Source organism: Heptranchias perlo, unplaced genomic scaffold (assembly GCF_035084215.1).
Source record: "Heptranchias perlo isolate sHepPer1 unplaced genomic scaffold, sHepPer1.hap1 HAP1_SCAFFOLD_44, whole genome shotgun sequence".
In the NCBI taxonomy this organism is placed as follows: Eukaryota; Metazoa; Chordata; class Chondrichthyes; order Hexanchiformes; family Hexanchidae; genus Heptranchias; species Heptranchias perlo.
Window position 1 is genome coordinate 10,341,437 of NW_027139453.1, and position 21,605 is coordinate 10,363,041.

The window sequence follows — 21,605 nt, forward strand, 5'->3', positions numbered from 1 at the left end:
AGAGATAGAAAAAGAGAGAAAAGAGACAGATAGAAAGAGATGGAGACACGGAAAGGTGAGTGAGAAAAGAAGGATAAATGACGAATTAAAAGAAAGATGTGTTTCTCCGCCCCAGAGGCAAAGATATATCAAACATTGTAATGAATGCAATTCCAAAAACTATTCCTTCTGACTTTTTTCGTGAATTTCTTGTTTGCAAAATCTGGATTTTCAAAGTTACTAAAATAATATAACAAACAACTGATGGCCCATACGGGGATCGAACCCGCGCCCTCAGTTATCAGTATTACGCTCTAACCAACTGAGCTAACCGGCCGTTCGCTACTTGCATGGTCATGGGCTTGTGCAGGCGTTGGGTGGTCTGTGTTTTACTTCTCACACTGCGTAATACGGTTATTGCACGAACATTGAACACACCACATACCTTAAACATTGTTACTTGTTTCTGCATAAAACTGGCAAGGGTGTAAATCGAAATTAACAGATAAGGAGCACTTTAATGCGACAAATTTAATTCTGGTAATAATTATGTTCTGAATAGTGAAGAGCCCACCCCTACAACACTGCCCCGCTCTTCAACCAGTGGGCAGGTCCCCGAGGTACTGCGAAAATCGTGTGCTGAGGTTTCCGTAGTGTAGTGCTTATCATGTTCGCCTTTTACGTGAAAAAGCTTTATTTCATTTCCCGCATAAAAACATCGTTTTGAGGAACTTGCTTCGGAAAAAACCTCCAGGCGTCAACTTGTGCTTCGAGAAGGGACAATTATTGTTCCTTCCTGTTAACTTTAACAACGGCTGTACCAAATACCAGGTTTCATAAACTATCAACATTTGAAACCAGACCCTTAAAATGCAGTCTGGAAAGTGGAAAACGGTGAAAGTGCATCAGATACAAAGCACAAAAACTTATTTAAAGTTTCACGACCCATGTTAGTACTTCCGTGAGTCTGCAGCATAAAGTTATCGGTTACAACTATTATTCATCTGTCACAGAATTTCATTACTTTCATTAATTAATTTAATAACGTTCATTGGTCACTGCAACCACAAGTTTTAGCTCGGTGAAATATTGATGTTGTTACATGCGATGTGATGTTTTTCTCGAGCACAATCATTTAGCGCGTTCGGCTCTTAACCCAAAATTTGGTGGTTCGATGACCCCCAAGGGACGATGCAATATCCCCGATTTCAACGCGTGTTTTCACTGTAAGAAAATGCACCATAAAGGAATTTGATGAAGATTGACTAATATTGTTGACTTGAAATAGTTAGTTACAAATTGACATTGCACCACATCGGAATCCAAATTAAGGTTCGAGGCCAGAAAAGCAGACGCATGCACGGAGGCAGAGGACAAGGCTGAAGTATTGAATGAGTACTTTGCATCTGTCTTCACCAAGGAAGAAGAAGCTGCCAGAGTCAGTAAAAGAGGAGGTCGTGGAGATACTGGATGGGATAAAAGTTGATATAAGAAGAGGTACTAGAAAGGCTGGCTGTACTTAAAGTGGGTAAGTCACACGGTCCGGATGGGATGCATCCTTCGTTTCTGATGGAAGTAAGGGTGAAAATTTCAGAGTTGCTGGCCATAATCTCCAATCGTCCTTAGATATGGGGATGGTGCCAGACGACTGGAAAATCTCAAATATTACTCCCTTTTTAAAAACGTGTGCAAGGATAAACCCAGCAACGACAGGCCAGTCAGTTTACCTCCGTAGTAGGGAAGCATTTGGAAACGATAAATATGGGATAAAAATAACAGCCAGTTCGACAAGTGTAGATTAAAAAAGGAAAGCCAGCACGAATTTGTTAAAGGCAAATCGTGTTTAGCTAACTTGATTGAGTTCTTCGATGAAGTAAAGTGCCACATAATAGGCTTGTCAGCAAAATGGAAGCCCATGGAATAAAAGCATGGATACTAAATTGGATAAATGGCAAGAAACAGACAGTCGTGGTGAACGTATTTTTTTTCGGACTGGAGGAAGTTAGACAGTGTTGTTTTCCATGGGTCTGGACTGGGACCACTGCTTTTTGATATATATTAATGACTTGGACTTGTCCGTACAGGAACAATTTCAAAATTCGCGGATAACACAAAACTAGGAATTGTAGTAAACATTGAAAAGGATAATAATAGTCTTCAAGAGTACACAGACAGGCTGGTGGAATGGGCGAACACCTGGCAGATAAAATTGTATGCAGAGAAGTGCGAAGTGATATATTTTGGCAGGAAGAATGAGGAGAGGCAATATAAACTAAATGATACAATTCTAAATGAGGTGCGGGAATAGAGAGTCCTGGGGGCATATGGGCACACATCTTTGGAGGTGGCAGTACAGGCTGAGAACATGGTCCTGGGCTTTATAAATAGAGGCATAGAGTACAAAATCAAAAACGTTATGTTGAACCTTGTAAAACACTGGTTCGGCCACAACCGGAGAATTGTGTCCAATTCTGGGCACCGCATTTTAGGAAGGATTTGGAGGCCTCAGAGAGCATGCAGAAAAGATTTACTAGAATCGTTCCAGGGATGAGGGACTTCAGTTACTTGGAAAGACTGGAGAAGTTGGGAATGTTCTTAGAGCAGAGTCGGTTGAGAAGAGATTTGATAGAAGTGTTCAAAATCAGGAAGGGTACAGAAAAAGTAAATGAAGAGAAGCTGTTCCCATTGGCAGAAAGGTCGAGAATCAGACGACATAGATTTAAGTTGACTGGCAAAAGAAACCAAAGGCGAAATGAGTAAAACTTTTTTACGCAGCAAGTGGTTATGACCTGGAAGGTGCTGCCTCAAACGGTGGAAGCAGATTCAATCGTGGCTTTCAAAAAGGAATTGGATAAATACTTGAAGGGAAAAATTTGCAGGGCCTCGTGGAAAGAGCGGGGGAATGAGACTAACTGGATTGCTCTTACAAAGAGATGGCACGGTCTGGATGGGCCGAATTGACTTCCTTCTGTGCTGCCACCATTCTATGATTCGATGATTGGATGGACAGAGCGGTCTAAAAGGATAGGCGATCGGTTGTGGGGAGCAGGGAAACTTTCGACTGGTTGCACGGCTGTGTTACTGACGGCTCGTTGGTCTCGGATTATGGTTTTCACTTTGGGCGTTTCACTAATTGATATGTGAGAAGTCCGGGGTTCAAATTCCCGGACGAGCCCTCCTGTGTCACTAATTTCAGTGGAAATTCATTCATTTGTTTTCCACATCTTTTCAGCGTTGCAGAAGACAGGATTGACTTAATTCTAGAGCATGTTTGACGTTTAGTGGCTCGAATGCAGAAGGTTTGTCGACGCAACACCACATAAGGAAAGGAAAATTTCTCAACGTGGTGTGCAGATTGAAGCTGAATGTGAATGTATCCCTTTTCAGGCGATCTCATAGGTGCAGAATGAAAATCCTCCTTAATCGGCCGGGAATCAATCCCCGTCTCCTCGGGTGGCAGGTCAGAATTCGACCAGTGAAACAGCAACGTCCGGACGGTAGCAGCTGCATATGTCCAGTTGGAAACCTGTCTGAAAAAACATATAGTCTCACAATTCTCCTGTGAGTACCCTGTGCATTCTGATTTACAGCCGTGCATCAAAGGCGCTCGCAGCTGCGGTAGTCGAGTGGTTGAGACGTTCGATCTGAAACCCAATGGGGTATTCCGGCAGAAGTTGGAATCGTGTTATCGGCGCTATTGTGTAAAGTTTTGTTCAATGCACAAATAAATATGAACTGGAGATAACGGGCTGCAATTCCTTCCCTCAGAGAGATACTCCACCGCGGCAGATCCTTTTAACTGGAAGCCCAGTGGTCTCTTGGAAAATATCAAGATACGTGAAGGGAACTTCACAATATTCCACAACTGTCCAAAACTGGGCACCGCACTTTATAAAGGATGTGAAGGCGTCAGAGAGGGTGCAGAAACGTTTACTGGAATGATTCCAGGGATGAGATCTTCAGTTACGTGGGTAGACTGGAGAAGCTGGAGTTGTTCCCTTAGAGCAGAGAAGGTTGAGTGGAGATTTAATAGAAGTGTTCAAAATCATGACGGGTTTAGGTAAAGTAAATAAAGAGAAACTGCTCCCGTTGGCGGAGGGGTCGAGAACCAGAGGACGCAAATTTACGGTGGTTGACAAAAGAACCAAAGGCGATATGAGGAAAATATTTTTAAACCAGCGAGTAGATATAATCTGGAATGCATCTCCTGAAAGGGTGGTGGAAGCAGATTTAATTGTGGTTTCTAAAAGGAATTGGATAAGTATTTGAAGGGAAAATATTTGCAGGTATACGGGGAAAGAACGGGGGAATGGGACAATCTGGATTGCACTTAAAGAGAGCCGGCACAGGCTCTATGGGCCGAATGGCCTCCTTCTGTGCAGTGACGATTCTATGATTTTATATCTCCCAATCTCCATCTTAAATTCTGCGAAATTGATGTTAGGTTTTTTTCTATACTTTTATCTCTCTATCTCTCTCTGTCTTTGCCTCTCTGAGTTTCCCCCTGATGGAATTCTCAGGCAGCCTTGAACGGCTAAGACTGATCGAACCTGCGACACCAGCAGAGAACGGTACAGATAGAAAGACTGAGACGATCGGAAAAGTAAGAATCCAACCAAATGATGAATTCGCAGCTAATGTCCACACATCAATGTCTCTTCGTCCTCAGAGTGAAAACATCAGTAATTTTATTCCATTATAAAAAGAATGAAAGTCTTGTATTTATAAAGCGCTTTTCACGACCTCAAGACGTCCCAAAGCGCTTTACAACCAATGAAGTATTTTTGAAGTGTAGTCACTGTTATACTTATGGTAGAGTGGATAATCTGCGGATGCCGAGGGAGACAACAATGTAACTTTTGGGGCAATTAATTCTGCAAAGTCTCACTTGGCATTACAAGTCGCACATTCAAAACGAATGTGGTAAAGAGAGGCTAATATTGTTGATATGAAATAGTTCGTGTCCAACTTCACATTGCTGTGCATCGGAATAGAAAAAGTGATTGGATGGATAGCAGGATGGCCGATCGGCGATGGGTGGCACCGAATTCTGCACTGGTTGCACCCTTTTGGTAGCAGTAGCTGTCATGCTATCTCACAGCTGCGATGGCCGAGTGGTTAAGGCGTTGGACTCGAAATCCAATGGGGTTATCCTGCGCAGGTTCGAATCCTGCTCGTAGCGCTATTTCTTAAAGATTTGTTCAATGCTCAAATAAATATGAACTGGACTTAACGGACCGTGTTCCCTTCCTCAGACAGATGCTCCAGCGCGGCGAACGCTTTTAATTCGGAGCCCAAAGTTGCACGGCACGAGAAAGAATCTCCACCAAGCTCCATCTTAAATTCTGCTCGTTCGCAGAGCTTGATATTTATACTATTTGTTTCTATACTTTAATCTGTCCCTGTCCCTGTCTCCTGACTCTCTGAGTTTTCCCCTGATGGACTTCTCAGGCTTTCTTGAACGGCCTTAGATGATCGAACCTGGAACACCAGCAGAGAAGGTTAAAGATGGAAAGACTGAGACGGGGGGGGGGGAGAAGCAAAGGAGCAACCCAGCTGATGAAATCGTAACTATTGTCCACACATTTATGTCTCTTCGACCTCACAGTGAAAAAATCAGCAATTTGAGTACAGTACACTTATAGTAGAGTGTTTAAATGTGGATGTCGAGACAGACACCAATCGAACCGTTGCGATGGTGATGACCGAATCTAAACACTAGACCACAAGGAAACACTGAAAATTCTTTGCTGTGAACAAGCAGACCAACGCGGCCTTTCCCACTTGCCCCTTTGTAATTCAGGTCATTTTCGGGCCAGACAAGCTGCTCGCACAAAATTGCATTTTCTGTTCAAACTACTGTCGCGACAGAAGGTAATGTTCAGGCAATGACAGCACCAAGTGCAAGTAGGCATGCACATGAATTGGAAAGTGATGTAAAATACTACCACATGCTGCTGATGGACATGTTTCCATTTCCAAAATTCACGCACCGAATGCAGCTCCTGGGAAAACTGCAAGGCCACGCAGGTCCATCATGAATCATTTGAAGCAACTGGCAGTTTAAAGTGGCATCTCCTGCTGCTTCTGTCGGGGGTGAAGCAGAGACACCGTCGGTATAAACATACCGTTTGATGTTGTACAGAACTGTACAGAGAAGGAGCACATATACTGGGGCTGTGAGATAGTCTATGTTATTCATATTTAACCACACGAATATCCGCAGTCAGAAGCTGAAAAGAAGGGAGAGATAAGAGGCCTGAGAATAAAAACAGAGCCGAATGAATCACGGAAGAGTGAAACAAAATAAATCTTACCAGTTCTGCTGTGTCCCGTGCGCAATCTTGGGAGCTCCCCGATGGACTGATGGTTAAAATTTCGTGCTCCCACCGCCGCATGACTTCGATTCCAATTCAGAAAATTAACTTTAGCAAGAGTTATGAAATTATTAAATTAATTACATGAAACTGATTAAACCATATTGGTCGATGAATGACTGTTTTATTCACCATTAATCAAACGACAACTTTCTATTTCATACTGAAGGAGATGTTAACGTGGTTACCGAGAGACAGTCAAAACTTTAATAAGATTTTTATGCTTTGCAGGTGATCAAATTTAATCATTTTACAGACTGTATCTTAAGGGTATGATTAAAAGCTCAGTGCAGCTGTTGTGAAAATTAAAATGAATAGACAATTGTCGCCGTTTATCACAGGAACGCCTGGACCGGTTCTACGATCAAGATGAAAGTAACGCAACGAGCAACATCTGATACAAGACGAAAGGCCTCGGGCTATGACAAAAATCCCCACCGTTTTGCTTTTCCGACATAAAGGGTTTGACATTTATTCTCTGAACATAGAAACAGTCTGGCCTCGCTCACTACAGAAATCTCCATTTCACAGCGAACCAGCTCTCCTGCAGCTAGTGCGGCCTACATTCTGGCCTTTCGGGGGCTTGTCTGCCAAGGAGAATTGTGATATTCTTGCTTCCAAAACATACATTGAAACCCTGGAACTTTGAGGCGATGAATCCTGAGGAAAAATCAAATAAGAGCTCGAACCATCAAACTTTTGCGCTAACCGATAGCACCAACGAGACAGGCGAAGAGGTCACCTGCTAAATCAATAATTAATTGGGCTAAATTTTGAGTTTGCAGCGACCAATATAACAACTGTCTACAGTCAATCCAAAATGAATGGTTGAAACTTCTAGGAATGAAAATCCAACCAGCCGGTCTTCACTCTTTCAGTAGCAACTATGAAGAAAAACATGCCGGAGAAATATTCGATTTCAGCGCGGTGACAATGGACCAGAGTAAAGCTCAGTTAATGTGATTGGTGAGTGGCTGGAGGGTGGATTTGGAACTCCTGACCGATTGCACTGTGCATTTTCCAGATCTGCTTGGAGCACTAATCCCTTCAATTCATCACTGAGAGGGACAATTCGATTCTCAGTTTCTTTTGGCTGACGCTTGGTGAAATTTTACAAATTGGAAGCGATCAGCGTCAAAGCTAACCACGTCACCGACATGCTCGCAGATGCAAAGCGGCCACACTCTGCTTCATAAGAACAGAAGAACATAAGAAATTGGAGCAGGAGTAGGCCAATCGGCCCCTCGAGCCTGCTCCGCCATTCAATAAGATCATGGCTGATCTGATCCCAACCACAAATCTAAAGAACACAAGAAGTCGGAGCAGGACCCGGCCACATAGCCCCTGGGCCCTCTCCGCCACCCACAGGGCATTGACCGATCCGAACTCAGCTTCATGTCCAATTTCCTGCCCGCTCCCCATAACCCCTAATTCCCTTTACTTCTAGGAAACTGTCTATTTCTGTTTTAAATTTATCTAATGATGTAGCTTCCACAGCTTCCTGGGGCAGCAAATTCCACAGACCGACCACCCTCTGAGTGAAGAAGTTTCTCCTCATCTCAGTTTTGAAAGAGCAGCCCCTTATTCTAAGATTATGCCCCCTAGTTCTAGTTTCACCCATCTTTGGGAACATCCTTACTGCATCCACCCGATCAAGACCCTTCACAATCTTATATGTTTCAATAAGATCGCCTCTCATTCTTCTGAACTCCAATGAGTAGAGTCCCAATCTACTCAACCTCTCCTCATATGTCCGCCCCCTCAGGTAGATGAAAGCCGAGAGCGATTTCACGGTTAAATATAATAGCTAACAAAACTTCTTCAAAGAAAGTGCAGGTCGTTGAGTTGCCTTTAAAGTCCTGATTGTTTGTATTGAACTTGTTCCTGATGCGTTAGAGAGCCACGTGGGGCGATTTCGGGACTTCAATTCCTTCTATGCAAAAGTTTAAAATGCAGTTCAAGGTCAAAAGTCCTGGGATCACTATTGTTCACAATTTATCGGTGCTGGGACCACTGCTGTTCGCAATTTATCGGTGCTGGGACCACTGTTGATCACAATTCATCGGTGCTGGTGCCACTGTTGTTCACAATTTATCGGTGCTGAGACCACTGTTGTTCACAATTTATCGGTGCTGGGACCACTGTTGTTCACATTTTATCGGTGCTGGCATCATTGTTGTTCACAATTTATCGGTGCTGGGACCAGTGTTGTTGACAATTTATCAGTGCTGGGACAATTGTAGTTCACAATTTATCGGTGATGGGACCATTATTGTTCACAATTTACAGGAATCTGAAATACAATTTCAAAATTTACAGACAGCACATAATTGGGAGCTGTAGTTAATACAAAGGAAAAATGCGAAAAACACAGGAAGACATCAGTAAACTTGCAAAATGGGCGTGTAACTGGCAATTTAGTTTCAATATTTGTTGTGTATTCTCATGCCTTGTTTGCCCTCCCTAAATGCATTACCTCATTCTCCAGATTGCATTGCATTTGCCACTATTCTAGCCACCTGTCCAGTCCACTGATATCTTCCTGCAGTCGACAGCTTCTCTCCTCACCATCAACCACGGGACCAATTTTTGTATCTTCTGCAAACTTGTTAATAATACCCCGTAGATTTAAATCCAAATCAATGATCTGTACTACGAAAAGCAGCGACCGAGTATGGAGCCCTGCGGAGCCCCACTCGAGACAGCCCTGCAATTACAAAAACACCCGTCGACCATTACCCTTTGCTTCCTGCCACTCAATCAATTTTGGATCAACTTGCCAATTTCCCTTGGATCCAATGGGCTTTAACATTTTTGTACAATCTGCCATGTAGGACTTTGTCAAAAGCCTCGCGAAAATCTATGTAGACTACAAAAAACTGACCACCCTCATCCACCTTCCTTGATAACTCCATAAAATTCAATTCAAACGACCTTCCCTTAAAAAATCCATGCTGACTGTCCTTCATTAATCCGTGCCTTTCTAAATGAAGATTAATACTTTCCCCCAGAATTGTGCTCAATATCGTGTTTAGGCTGACTGGCCTGTAATAACTCGATCTATCCTTTTCTCCCTTTTCAAACAACGGGACAACTTCAGCAGTCCTCCAATCCGCCGGCATCGCACCTGCAACCATGGAGGATTGGAAAATGATAGTCAGAGCCTCCGCTATTTCCTTCCTTGCTTCTGTTAAGAGCCTGGGATATATTTCACCCGGGCCTGGCGATTCAGGTGGAGTGATTTGGGGACTTCCTTTCCCTGTTTGCAAAAGTTTGCACCGCATGTCAAGATCACAAGTCCAAGTCCAAATTATGTCTACTTCCGGCTTTGAACCTCAAATCGTGAATTATACCCTGACCCCAACAAGCCCAGAAACAAGAACGTGTCTTTAAATTAACGTGTTACAGACACATTCGATGAGAGGTCTGTCTGCACAATGAAAGGGCGTTTTTGAACAGTCATTCTGGTATCCGATTCCTCCTGAACAAATACAAACATCAGAGTGTGATTTTGTCGCGTCATTCCAAAATTTGGGAAAATAGCAAGCTACACAAAGCACTGCTGGGAGTTGAACCCAGGATCGCCTATTTACTAGACAGATGCTTTAACCAACTAAGCCACAGCGCCGAGTGATGATACCAGGATCCCCACCTCCTCATTAATATCTATCAGCGACACTTCACTTTTGGGGGTTCAGGCCGTTTAATCTTTGTCTGTTTTGCTTGTCTGTTCACCTGTGCATTCCGATGCTGCCTGCATTTCTCGCTTTGTTTATCTTTGTGCATCCATCAGTGCGTTGATACACGGATGATTATGTGTGATTGTATTTGTTACATTAAATAAATTAGGGCCTCAGACAATTCTCGCTCTGACATTGGAGAGCTATTGAGCCGAACTTGACAGCGAAGTGTTGTTTATTGTGGAGCTGAAACTAAAAAATCTTAAGAGGAGCAAGAACGGAAAAGGAGCAAAACTTGTGAGGGAAAATGAGGACAACTCTCAAGGTTTTTACAAGTATATTAAGAGAAAGATTGGAGGCTTAGAGTAATGCGGGCCCCTTCAAGACAGATGGAGGTGATATTGTAATTGAAAATCAGGAAATTGCAGAGTTGCTAAATTATTACTTTGCATCGGTCGTCACAGAAAAGGATGAGGCTAACATACCAGAGACACGAGGAAAATTGTTAATAAATCAAGGGCAGTCGTATAAGTAAAATAATGGCAATGGAGAAAATAATTAGGCTAAAGATAGACAAATCTCCAGGACCTGATGTTTACCACCCCAGGGGATTAAAAGGAGCACGTGAGGAAATTGTACATGCTTTCGTCATGATCGATCAAAAGTCTCTTGATTTAGGAATTGTTGTTTAACGAAGCGCATCTTGATTGGAAGCTTCTGTTTGAGAAAGATCTCGAAGTGATAATTGAGAGACCGAAAATGAAGCTGTTTGGCAGGAGTGCTGATGCCGTCTGTTGTTCGCTGCTCTCGTGTTGCACAATTGTTAAGCGTGCGTTACTTATTTACAGCAGTATGGGCGCCAGAAATGACCAGGTTGTGAGTTCGAGCGTCGTCGAAAACAATCAAACCTTTTACTCCGAACATTTTGACTGGAGTTCAATGTACAACTGGTATGTTCCATAACGCATCTACTTCTCAGTTTTCCCATGTGGGCACTAGGGTTGCTCTGGCCTGCTGTCTTTCAATAGCAGGTGCCAGTTTACTTGTTCACAGGGGGAGAGGGGGCTTTGAGCAGCAGCTCATATGGCAAAGGGGCCGGTACGAGATCTTTAAATCTAAAGAACCAAACAAACAATTCTTCTTTTCGTCAAGCCGATATTCATCGGTTGGAAGTTCCGTGTGGGGAAAATTTGGAATGGAAATATGCTGCCTGGTGTCACTGTGTAATGGGTGAAATTATTCAGCTTCCAGATGTTAATACGCTGAAAGGTCGAGAGGCCTTTTCCAGCTCCCGTGTGGGACAAGTTTAGCTTTTGAGCCGCTGGGTAAAGTGTTATTTTAATTGTTGCTAACGAATGACAAGACATTTGACACAAACAAGAATTGTAAACTCACGAGTTCCCCGTCCATGTTTTTTACATCATGTTCAACAGAAACAAGAATTCTCCTCAACACGTTACTGAGAATTTTATAACAGAGATCCTCACCCAAGTTCTACGTCTACGATGGATAATTGAGAGTCCTGCTCTGAATATTTACGATGGGAACTTAACAAATAGCGACCCTGCGCAGCTCAGTAGGCAGAGCATCAGACTTTTAAAAAGTGTAATGATCTGAAGATCCAGTGTTGAGGTTGTAAATATTGAAACAAACGACTTCGCAGCGGAGTAACAACTACGGGACAGATGATGCCTGCAATGTGTTGTCAAAGCTTCGGTGTTATCTTGTTTACCAGGGATGGGCAGCAATGCGCTGTCTGAAGCGGCAATTGTAGCTTCCCGGCAGCAACGTGTGATTGGAGAGAGCGGGGCCGGACTGGCGGCCTGAATGTTGTTGCTGTCGTGGCCTCACTCATTGCGGGTGCTGGGGAACATCGAACATCGAAAAACTGATGTGTTTGTTGCCGCGGCTGCAATGTTGTTTATAACTGTATTTATAAACCGAGGCAGCGCTACAGGTTCCTTTAATGATCTCTCACAAATCAAATGAAAACAGTCGCTATATGCAGCTTTGAGAGGGACATTCTGCATCGTCAGGGCAGGAAACGGGAGTGTGGGAGAGACGCTGTCGGTATCTGTGTAGTGTTTGAATGTGTGTAGAACTGGACAGATAAAGGAAAATATATCGGTTCTGTGAGGTGTTGTACTTTATTCATATTTAACCACAGAGTGAATTCTTGATTTTTTAATATATTAATTGATTTTTAATAGATAACATTGCTGTTGGGTTTTGAATCGGGGAATCTGCAGCTGGATTAAGCAAACTTGATAACCACTACAGTATGGAACCACTGCTATGCAAACAGCTAAAGGAAGTGGCCAGAAGGTAGCTGCCGTCTCCAAATGCTCTCAGTGTGGGAGACGGGTCCGGTTCCCGTTCAGGGAATTAACTTTTACAAAATAGTTTACTGTATTAATTTCGCAAAACTGATTAAACTCAGTAAAAAGACGAATAGTTGTTCAAATCGCCATTAATCGACCAATAACTTTCTGTTTCAGACTGACTGAAATCCCAACGTTTTTTAATTCATTCATTCACCAGGCAGAATATGTAAAGTTCAGAGGGGAAGTGAAAAATGAAATAATAAGTGCAAAGAGAGAGTGTGAGAATAGACTGGCGGCCAACATAAAATGGAATCCAAATGTATACTACAGGCATGTAAACATTAAACGGGTAGTAAGAGCTCTAGTCTGATTAGGGACCATAAAGGAGATCTACTCGTGGAGGCAGAGGGGATGGCCGAGGTATTAAATGGGTAGGGGCATCTGTCTTTACCAAGGAAGAAGATGCTGCCAGAGTCTCAGGAAAGGAAGATATAGTTGAGATACCGGATGGGCTAAACATTGATGAAGAAGCGGTACTTGAAAGGCTGGCTGTACTTAAATTAGATAAGTCATCCGATCCGGTTTAGAATCGTCCGAGATTGTTGAGGGAAGTCAGGGTGGAAATTGCGGAGGTAGTGGCCATAATCTTCCAAACATCCATAGGTAGGGGGTGGTGCCAGAGGACTGGAGAATTGCAAATGTTACACCCTTGTTCAAAAAAGGCTGCAAGGATTACCCCAGTAACTATAGGCCAATCAGTTTAACCTCAGTGGTGGGAAACTTTTAGAAACGATAATCCGGGACAGAACTAACAGTCACTTGGACGAGTGTGCATTGATTAGGGAAAGCCAGCACGGATTTGTTAAAGGCAAGTTACATTCAACTAACCTGATAGAGTTTTTTGATACATTAACAGAGAGGGTAGATGAAGGCAATGCAGTTGATGCAGTGTATATGGACTTTCATAAAGTGCCGCAGCCGCACGGTAGGCTTATCAGTAAGATTGCGGCCCATGGATGAAATGGAGCAGTAGAAACATGGATGAAGAATTGTTCCAATGGATTGACTCCACGGGCCGTGTCCTGCTGAACCCCCAAACACTGCACATTCTTGCAACAAATAAAAACAAACCTGCCGAGAATGGATATCGGGTTGGTTTTCTGCAAGCAGCGAATCAACTGGGCAGAAAAATCACCTCCAGTCTAAGGCACAAGAAAGACTTTCATATATGTAAAGAACTGAAGATTTGAAAATACAGCAACAGGGGAAAAGACAACCTGAATCCAGCGCCTTCGACCACTCGCTTATCCTGACTGCTGAATCTCTAATTTACTGACCCTGATGTTCCCAATGAGGCCGAATGACAGTTTCACTCTCTCTGGATCTCGGTAAATCCTGCTGGAAGGCCGAGTGCCTGTGCTCGGTGTATGGGAAGGTTTCGTGGGGCTGTGTTATCCAGTTTCCCAGGGAGGGGCAGTAATGCTCGGTCCAAGACTGCATTCGCTGCTTTCCATCGCCAGCCGGTGATTGGAGAGAGCAGGGCCGGACAGGCGGCCTGACTGGTGCTGCTGTCACGGCCTCACTCACTCCGGGAGCGGGGGAACAGCGAAAAACTGATGGGATTGTTGCTACGTCTGAAATGCGGCTTAGAACTTCTGTTGTTAACGGAGGCAGCGCTGCAGGATCCTTTAATGATCTCTCATAAATCAGTTGAAAACTTTCGGAACGTGAACACCATTTTAATTTTCCAAAGTAAGAGGAGTGACATTCATTGTGGAAACATGGAAACAGTCTGGTGCAGCTCACTGCAGAAATATCCACGTCACATCGAGTCAGCTTTCCGGCAAACAGTGAGTCTTCTCTTCGGACCTGGTCCGTCAAGAAGAATTCTGATTTCCCTGAAGCCAATCTCGGTTTTATATTTATTGTTCGTGTGCCTGCTCTCCGACCGCAGGGTAAATGGTAGATTACCAGCCGGGCTCAGCTGCAGCAGCAAATAAGACACACATTCGAAACCTGGGAATGTGAAACAATGATTGGTAACAGCAAACTTCTTCTCCTTTAGGTAGACTTAAACCACCAACCATTATTAATTAAGACCCATACACAGTAACCAATTGCGCCACAGTGACACGACGCCTGACAGACAGAACCATTAGTTCACCGAGCTAAAGCTTCAGCTTGAAGCAATAAATACAACAGCTGTCTTACCATCAGTTTACTTCTTAAAAATAAAAGGTGTGCAGATTGCACGAGTGAAAATCTGTGCTGTCTTATTTCTGAACTTCAAGCTCCCCTTGCCCCTAAATGCCTGTATGTTGGAAGACTCAGTCGTCCAGTGATAGAGAGCACTGATTTTTCGTGCAGTGATTCATCATCCTCTGTTTCAGTAATGTTCAGATTTGCTGAAAAATAGATGAGTTGAAATGACTAGGTCCAACGATTCGGTCTGTGACAATACACTGTATCTAAAAAGTTGTCCCTTGTACTTACAGTGAAGCGGGCCGCAGTTTTCACTTTTAAACCAGTGATTATGATGTTAAGAAAAACATGTGCCCGAGAAAGACTCGATTTCTGCGGGTGACTCTGCGTCTGAGTAAAGTTCAGTTAAAATTTGTGATTGCGGAGTGACTGGACGGTAGATTTGGAACTCCTGTGAGACTGAACTGTGGATTGTCCAGATCTGCTTGGAGCAACATTCCCTACAACTCATCACTTACAGGGAGAGTTCGACTTAAAGTTTATTTTCCATGGCGCTTGGTGAGATTTCAAAAATTGGATCGGACCCATGCATAGCCTAACCTCGTCACTTACACGCTGACAGATATAAAGCGGCCACTCTCTGCTTCAGTGAGATGAAAGGAGAGAGCGATTTCACGGTCGACTACAATGGCTAACAAAACTCATTTAAAGAAAGTTCAGGTTATTGAGGTGCCTTTAATGTCCTGACTGTTTGCACTGAACTTCTTTCCAAAGCGTTTGAGATTCACGTGGAGCTATTTGGGGAATTATTTTCCTTTTATGCAAAAGTTTCAACTGCAGTTCAAGATCAAAAGTCCTGGGACCACTGTTGTTCACAAATTGGCGGTGCTGGGAGCACTGTTGTTCACAAATTGGCGGTGCTGGGACCACTGTTGTTCAAAATTTATCGGTGCTGGGACCGTTGTTGTTCACAATATATCGGCGCTCAGACCACTGTTGTTCACAATTTACTTTTATGATTTGGATGCAGGAATCGGAAGTACCATTTCAAAATCTACGGACGACACCTAATTGGGAGCTATAGTTAATCCAAAGGAAAATGCGAAAAATACAGGAAGACGTCAGTAAACTTGCAGAATCGTCGTAAAAATGGCAAATTAATTTCAATATTTATTGTGTGCTCACTTGCCTTGTTTGCCCTCCCAAAATGTATTACTTCACACCTCTCCAGATTTAATTGCATTTGCCACTTTTCTATCCACCTGACCTGTCCATTGATATCTTCCTGCAGTCCACAGCTTTCATCCTCACTATCAAACGTACGACCAAATTTTGTACCATCTTCAAACTTCTTAATCATGCCCCCGACATTGAAATCTAAATCAATGATCTGTACTACGAAAAGCAGGGACCTGGTACAGAGCCCTCTGGAACCCCACTCCGAACAGCCTTCCAGTCACAAAAACACCCGTCGACCATTACCCTTTGCTTCCTGTCACTCAATCAATTTTGGATCAGCTTGCGAATTTCCCTTGGATCCAATGGGTTTTTACATTTTTGACCAATGTGCCATGTGGGACTTTGTCAAAAGCCTCCCTAAAATCCATGTAGACTACTTCAAAGGCGCGACCTTCATCGACCTGGGAAGATTGGGATTGTTTTCCTTGGAGCAGAGGAGGCTGAGGGGGGACATGATTGAGGTGTACAAAATTATGAGGGGCATAGATAGGATGGATACTCAGGAGCTTTTTCCCTTCGTTGAGGGTTCTATAACAAGGGGCATAGATTCAAGGTAAAAGGCGGGAGGTTTAGAGGGGATTTGAGAAAGAAATTTTTCACCCAGAGGGTGGTTGGTGTCTGGAACTCACTGACTGAGAGGGTTGTGGAGGCAGGAACCCTCACAACATTCAAGAAGCATTTGGATGAGCACTTTAAATGCCACAGCATACAAGGCTACGGACCAAATGCTGGAATATGGGATTAGATTCGACTGGGCTTGATGGCCGGCGTGGACAGGATGGGCCGAAGGGCCTCTATCCGTGCTGTATAACTCGATGACTCTATGACCTTCCTTGTTACCTCTTCTGAAAAAATGAATTCAAACTATCTTCCCTTAACAAATCCATGCTGACTGTCCTTGATTAATCCGTGCCTTTCTAAAGGGCGATAAATACTTTCCCTCAGAATTGTGCTCAATAATTTACCCACCAGCGAGGTTAGTCTGACTAGCCTGTATTTACTCAATCTATCCCTTTTAGCCTTTTAAACAACGGTACAACGTTGGCAGACCTCCAGTCCTCCGGCATCACACCTGTAGCCAGGGAGGACTGGAAAATGATGGTCAGAGCAACCGTTATTTCCTTCCTTGCGTCTGTTAACAGCCTGGCATATGTTTCATCCCGGCCTGGAGATTCAGGTGGAGTGATTTGGGGACTTCCTTTTCCTCTTTGCAAAAATTTGCACCGCTGGTCAAGATCAGAAGTCTTGGTCCACTTTAAGACTACTTCCAGTTTTAAACCTCAAATCGTGAATTATACTCCTACCCCAACGAGCCCAGAAACAAGAATCCTTAAATTAACATGTTACAGTCACATTCGATGAGAGGTCTGTCTGCAAAATCAAAGGGCGTTTTTGACCAGTCATTCTGATATCCGTTTCCTCCTGAAACCTGAACAAAGACACATTCCACAGTATTATTTTGTCGCTTAATTCCACAAATTAGGTGAAAATAGTAAGTTACACAAGGTACTGCTGGGAGTTAAACCTACGATTTTTTTGTTTACTATGTGGGATGCTTCAACCAACTAAACCACAGCGCCAATTGATGGAACTCCTGCCCCACCTCCTCTCACTAATATCTATCAGGGACACGTTACAGTCTGTTAGCGGTTCAGAGCGTTTTATCTTTGTCTATTTCGCTTGTCCGTTTACCCGTGCATCCCGATGCTGCCTGCATTTCTCGCTGTGTTTCTCCTTGTGTATCCATCAGTGTGTTGATACACGGATGATTATATCTGCTTGTGTTTGTTACATTAAATAAATTAGGGTTTCAGACAATTTTCCATTTGACAATGGAGAACTATTGAGCGGAACTTCACAGCGAAGTGTTGTTTATTGTGGTGCTGAAACTAAATAATCGTGAGCGGTCCAAAAAGGGAAAAGGAGAAAAACCTGTGAGGGAAAATAAGGACAACAATCAAGCTTTTTACACATATATTAAGAGAAAGAAGGGTGACTAAGTGTAATGTGGGCCCCTTAAAGATAGATTGGGATGATAATGTAATTGAAAATAGGAAATGGTCGAGTTGCTAAATATTTACTTTGCATCGGTCATCACAGAAATGGATGAAGCTAACATACCAGAGACACGAGGAAAACTGAAAATAAATCATGGTGATTCAGTGTAATTAAAATAATGGCAATGGAGAAAATAATTAGATCAAAGATAGACAAATCTCTAGGACCTGAACGTTACGATCCCAGGGAACTAAGAGGAATAGGTGAGGAAATTGTGCATGCTTTAGTGATCATCGTTCAAAACTATCTTGATTCAGGAATTGTTCATTTGATTGAAACATTGTCAATCTCATTCCATTATTTAGGATGGGTGGGAGAGATACATTTGGAAATTAAAGACCCATTAGTCTGAAGTATGTTGTGGGGAAGTTACCAGTATCCGTTGTTCGGGAAATAATGACTGAACACTTGGATAAATATGAAGTCATTAGCGAGAGCCAGCATGGATTTGTAAAGGATAAGTCTAGTCTGACAAAACGAGTTGAAATTTTTGAAGATGTAACTAACGTGGTAGATAATGGAGTTTCTTTGGGTGTTATATAATATCGACTTCCAGATGCATTCGATAAGGTACCACATAAGAAGCTGTGAACAACAATGAGAGTGCGTAGAATTTAAGGCAACCTAATGAAATGGGTAGGGAGTTGGTTAGAAGGTGGGAGACAGAGATCCAGGATAATAAGCTATGTACTCAAATTGGCAGGATGTGATCAGTGCTGGGGCATCAGCTTTTGACCATGTGTATAAATGACGTAGATGAAGGAATAGGAAGCCGCATCGCCACTTGTGTCGCTAACATCAACTTAGATAGCACAGTGAAAAGTGTCGATGGGCGTATAAGGTTGTGGTGCAATCGGTTAGCCTGCTGTAATTATATGGGCTTTAGAAATACCCAGGTTATGAATTCGAATTGCACCAAGGGGCGACATACCTTTCAGTCCTAACATTTTGACCGGGGTTCAAGGTACAACTGGTGTGTTCCGTAACGCATCTGCTTCTTAGTGTCCCCATGTGGGCACTTGGGTTCCTCTGGCCGACCTTCTTGCAATAGCGGGTGCGAGTTTACATGTTTATAATGGAAGAGGGGGCGATTAGCGACAGCTGATGTGGCAAAGGGGCCTATACGAGGTCCTTAAATCTAAAGAACCAAACACACAATCCTTTTCGTTAAGTGGATATTCATCGGTTGGAAGTTTCGTGTGGGGAAAATTTGGAATGGAAATATGCTGCCTGGTGTCACTGTGTAACGGGTGAAATTATTCAGCTTACAGATGTTAATACGCTGAAAGGTCGAGAGGCCTTTTCCAACTCCCGTTTGGGACAAGTTTAGCTTTTGAGCCACTGGGTAAAGTATTATTTTAAATGCTGCGAACGAATGACAAGACATTTGTCACAAACAAAAAGAATTGTAAACTCATGATTTCGCTGTCCATGTTTCTTACATCATGTTCAACAGAAACAAGGAATCCCCTCAACACGTTACTGAAAATTTTTAAAAAGGGATTATCATCATGGTTCGACGTCAACGAGGGATAATTCCGAGCACAGGAATCTGCATAATGGAAACGCTTTTAATCGAGAGTCCGGGTAGCTCAATCGGGAGAACATCGGATCTTTAGAACCGATAATGATCTGAAGGTTCAAAGTCTGTTTTTGGCTTGTAAATTTTGAAACTGCTGGCAAATTCTGTCTTTGCAGCGGAGCAACAATTGCGGGACAGACGATGCCCGCGATGTGCTGTCAAAGCTTCGGTGGTATCCTGTTTCCCAGGGATGGACTGAAATGCGCTTTCTTCGGCGGCACTCGCTTCTTTCTGCCAGCAACGTGTGATTGGAGAGAGCGGGGCCGGACAGGTGGCCTGAATGTTATTGCTGTCGTGGCCTCACTCAATCCGGGAGCTGGGGAACATCGAAATCGAAAAACTAATGGATGTAGTGCTGTTCAGAACTGTAGGTATTAACCGGGGCAGCGCTGCAGGATTCTTTAATGAACTCTCACAAATCAACTGAGAACAGTCGCAATGTGCAGCTTTGAGAGGGGCTTTCTGCACCGTTAGGACAGGAAACGGGAGTGAGGAAGAGACAATGTCGGTATCTCTGTAATGCTTGAGTTTGTGTCGAACTGTGCAGAGATTCAATGAGGTGTTGTATTTTATTCATAATTAACTACAGAGTGAATTCTTGCTTTATTTATATTTATTAAATGTTAGTGGATAACGTTTTCAAAATGCTTCTGTTCGGTTTCGAACCAAGGTCATTTGGTGTGTTCGGCGAACGTGATAATTAATACACGACGAATAGTCAACTGTGTAAATGCACATCGGCACAACTCAAGAGATAGGTGCCGTCTACAACTGCTCTCAGTGCGAGAGCCGGGTCAGATTCCCGTTCAGGGAATTAACTTTTACAAAATAGTTTATTGTATTAATTTCGCAAAACTCATTACACTCTGTAAATGATGAATACTCGTTCTAATCGCCATTAATCAACCAGCAACATTCTGTTTCAGACTGAAGGAAATCCTAACATTTTTTATTCATTCATGGGATCTCGGCGTCGGTGGAAAAGCCAGCACTTATTGCCCAATCCTAATTGCCCTTGAGAAGATGGTGGTGATCCGCCTTCTTGAACCTGCTGCAGTCTGTGTGGTGAAGGTTCTCCCACGGTGCTGCAATGTAGGGATTTCCAGGATTTTGACCCAGCGACGATGAAGGAACGGCGATATATTTCCAAGTAACGATGGTGTGTGAGTTGGAGGTGGGCGTGCAGTTTGTGGTGTTCATATGTGCGTTCTGCCCTTGTCCTTCCAGGTGGTAGAGTTCGCGGGATTGGGAGGTGCATCTGGTGGTGGAAGGAGTGAACGTTTAAGGTGGTGGATGATGTGCCAATCAAGTGGGCTGCTTTTTCCTGGGTTGTGTCGAGCCTCTTGAGTGTTGTTGGAGCTGCACTCATCCAGGCTAGTGGAGAGTATTCCATCACACTCATGACTTATGTCTTGTAGATGTTAGAAAGGTTTTGGGGAATCACGAGTCTCCAGTGCAATCACATCTTTCCTGTAATGTGATGACCACAACTGCACGCAGTACTCAAGTTGTGGCCTAACTAATGTTATATACAGTTCGAGCATAATCTCACTGCTATTACAGTCTATGCCTCGGCTAATTAAGGAAAGTATCCTGTTTGCCTTTGAACCACCTTATCAACCTGTCCATTTATCGTCAGGGATCCGTGGACATGCACTCCAAGTCCCTGTGTTCATCTACACCTCTCACTATCCTCCCAAGCAAGGTAGTTTCAGAGCAACTAATTCTGAAACGTCTTACTTGATAATACAGGTCGGACAGCCAAAACCATTTGGTAAAGGGAGACTAATATTGGTGACTGGAAATAATTAGTGTACAAGTTGATATTGCTGTACACCAGAATATAAAACGAGATGGGATGGACAGAAGCGGTCTGAACGATGGCTGATCGGCTGTGGGAGGCTGCGGACATTTATACTGGCTGCACGACGGTAGCGACAGTGGTTTGTTGTTCTCGGGGTATGATTATCACTTCGGGGATTTTATTAGTTAATGATACGAACGGTCCCGGGTTCGAATCCACGGCGACCATGACAATCACGAGGCTTTTTGTGAAAAGTCACCAATTGGCTTCTGATACCTTTTCAGTGTTGCTGTTGGTCGAATTGAATTGCATCTAGAGCATTTTTAAGATCCAGAGGAGAGAGTGCGGAACTTTCCAAGG

The 21,605-nt window shown here is 43.4% G+C and overlaps 3 non-coding genes across 3 annotated transcripts; 1 reads left to right on the plus strand and 2 right to left on the minus strand.

The window, feature by feature from the left end:
* Positions 1-244: 244 nt before the first annotated feature.
* On the minus strand, positions 245-316 carry trnas-uga (transfer RNA serine (anticodon UGA)). Its single transcript has one exon. It is a non-coding gene; the product is annotated as a tRNA-Ser (tRNA).
* Positions 317-5,079: 4,763 nt separating this feature from the next.
* On the plus strand, positions 5,080-5,161 carry trnas-cga (transfer RNA serine (anticodon CGA)). Its single transcript has one exon. It is a non-coding gene; the product is annotated as a tRNA-Ser (tRNA).
* Positions 5,162-9,910: 4,749 nt separating this feature from the next.
* On the minus strand, positions 9,911-9,984 carry trnat-agu (transfer RNA threonine (anticodon AGU)). The gene has a single exon. It is a non-coding gene; the product is annotated as a tRNA-Thr (tRNA).
* Between the last annotated feature and the right edge of the window lie 11,621 nt (positions 9,985-21,605).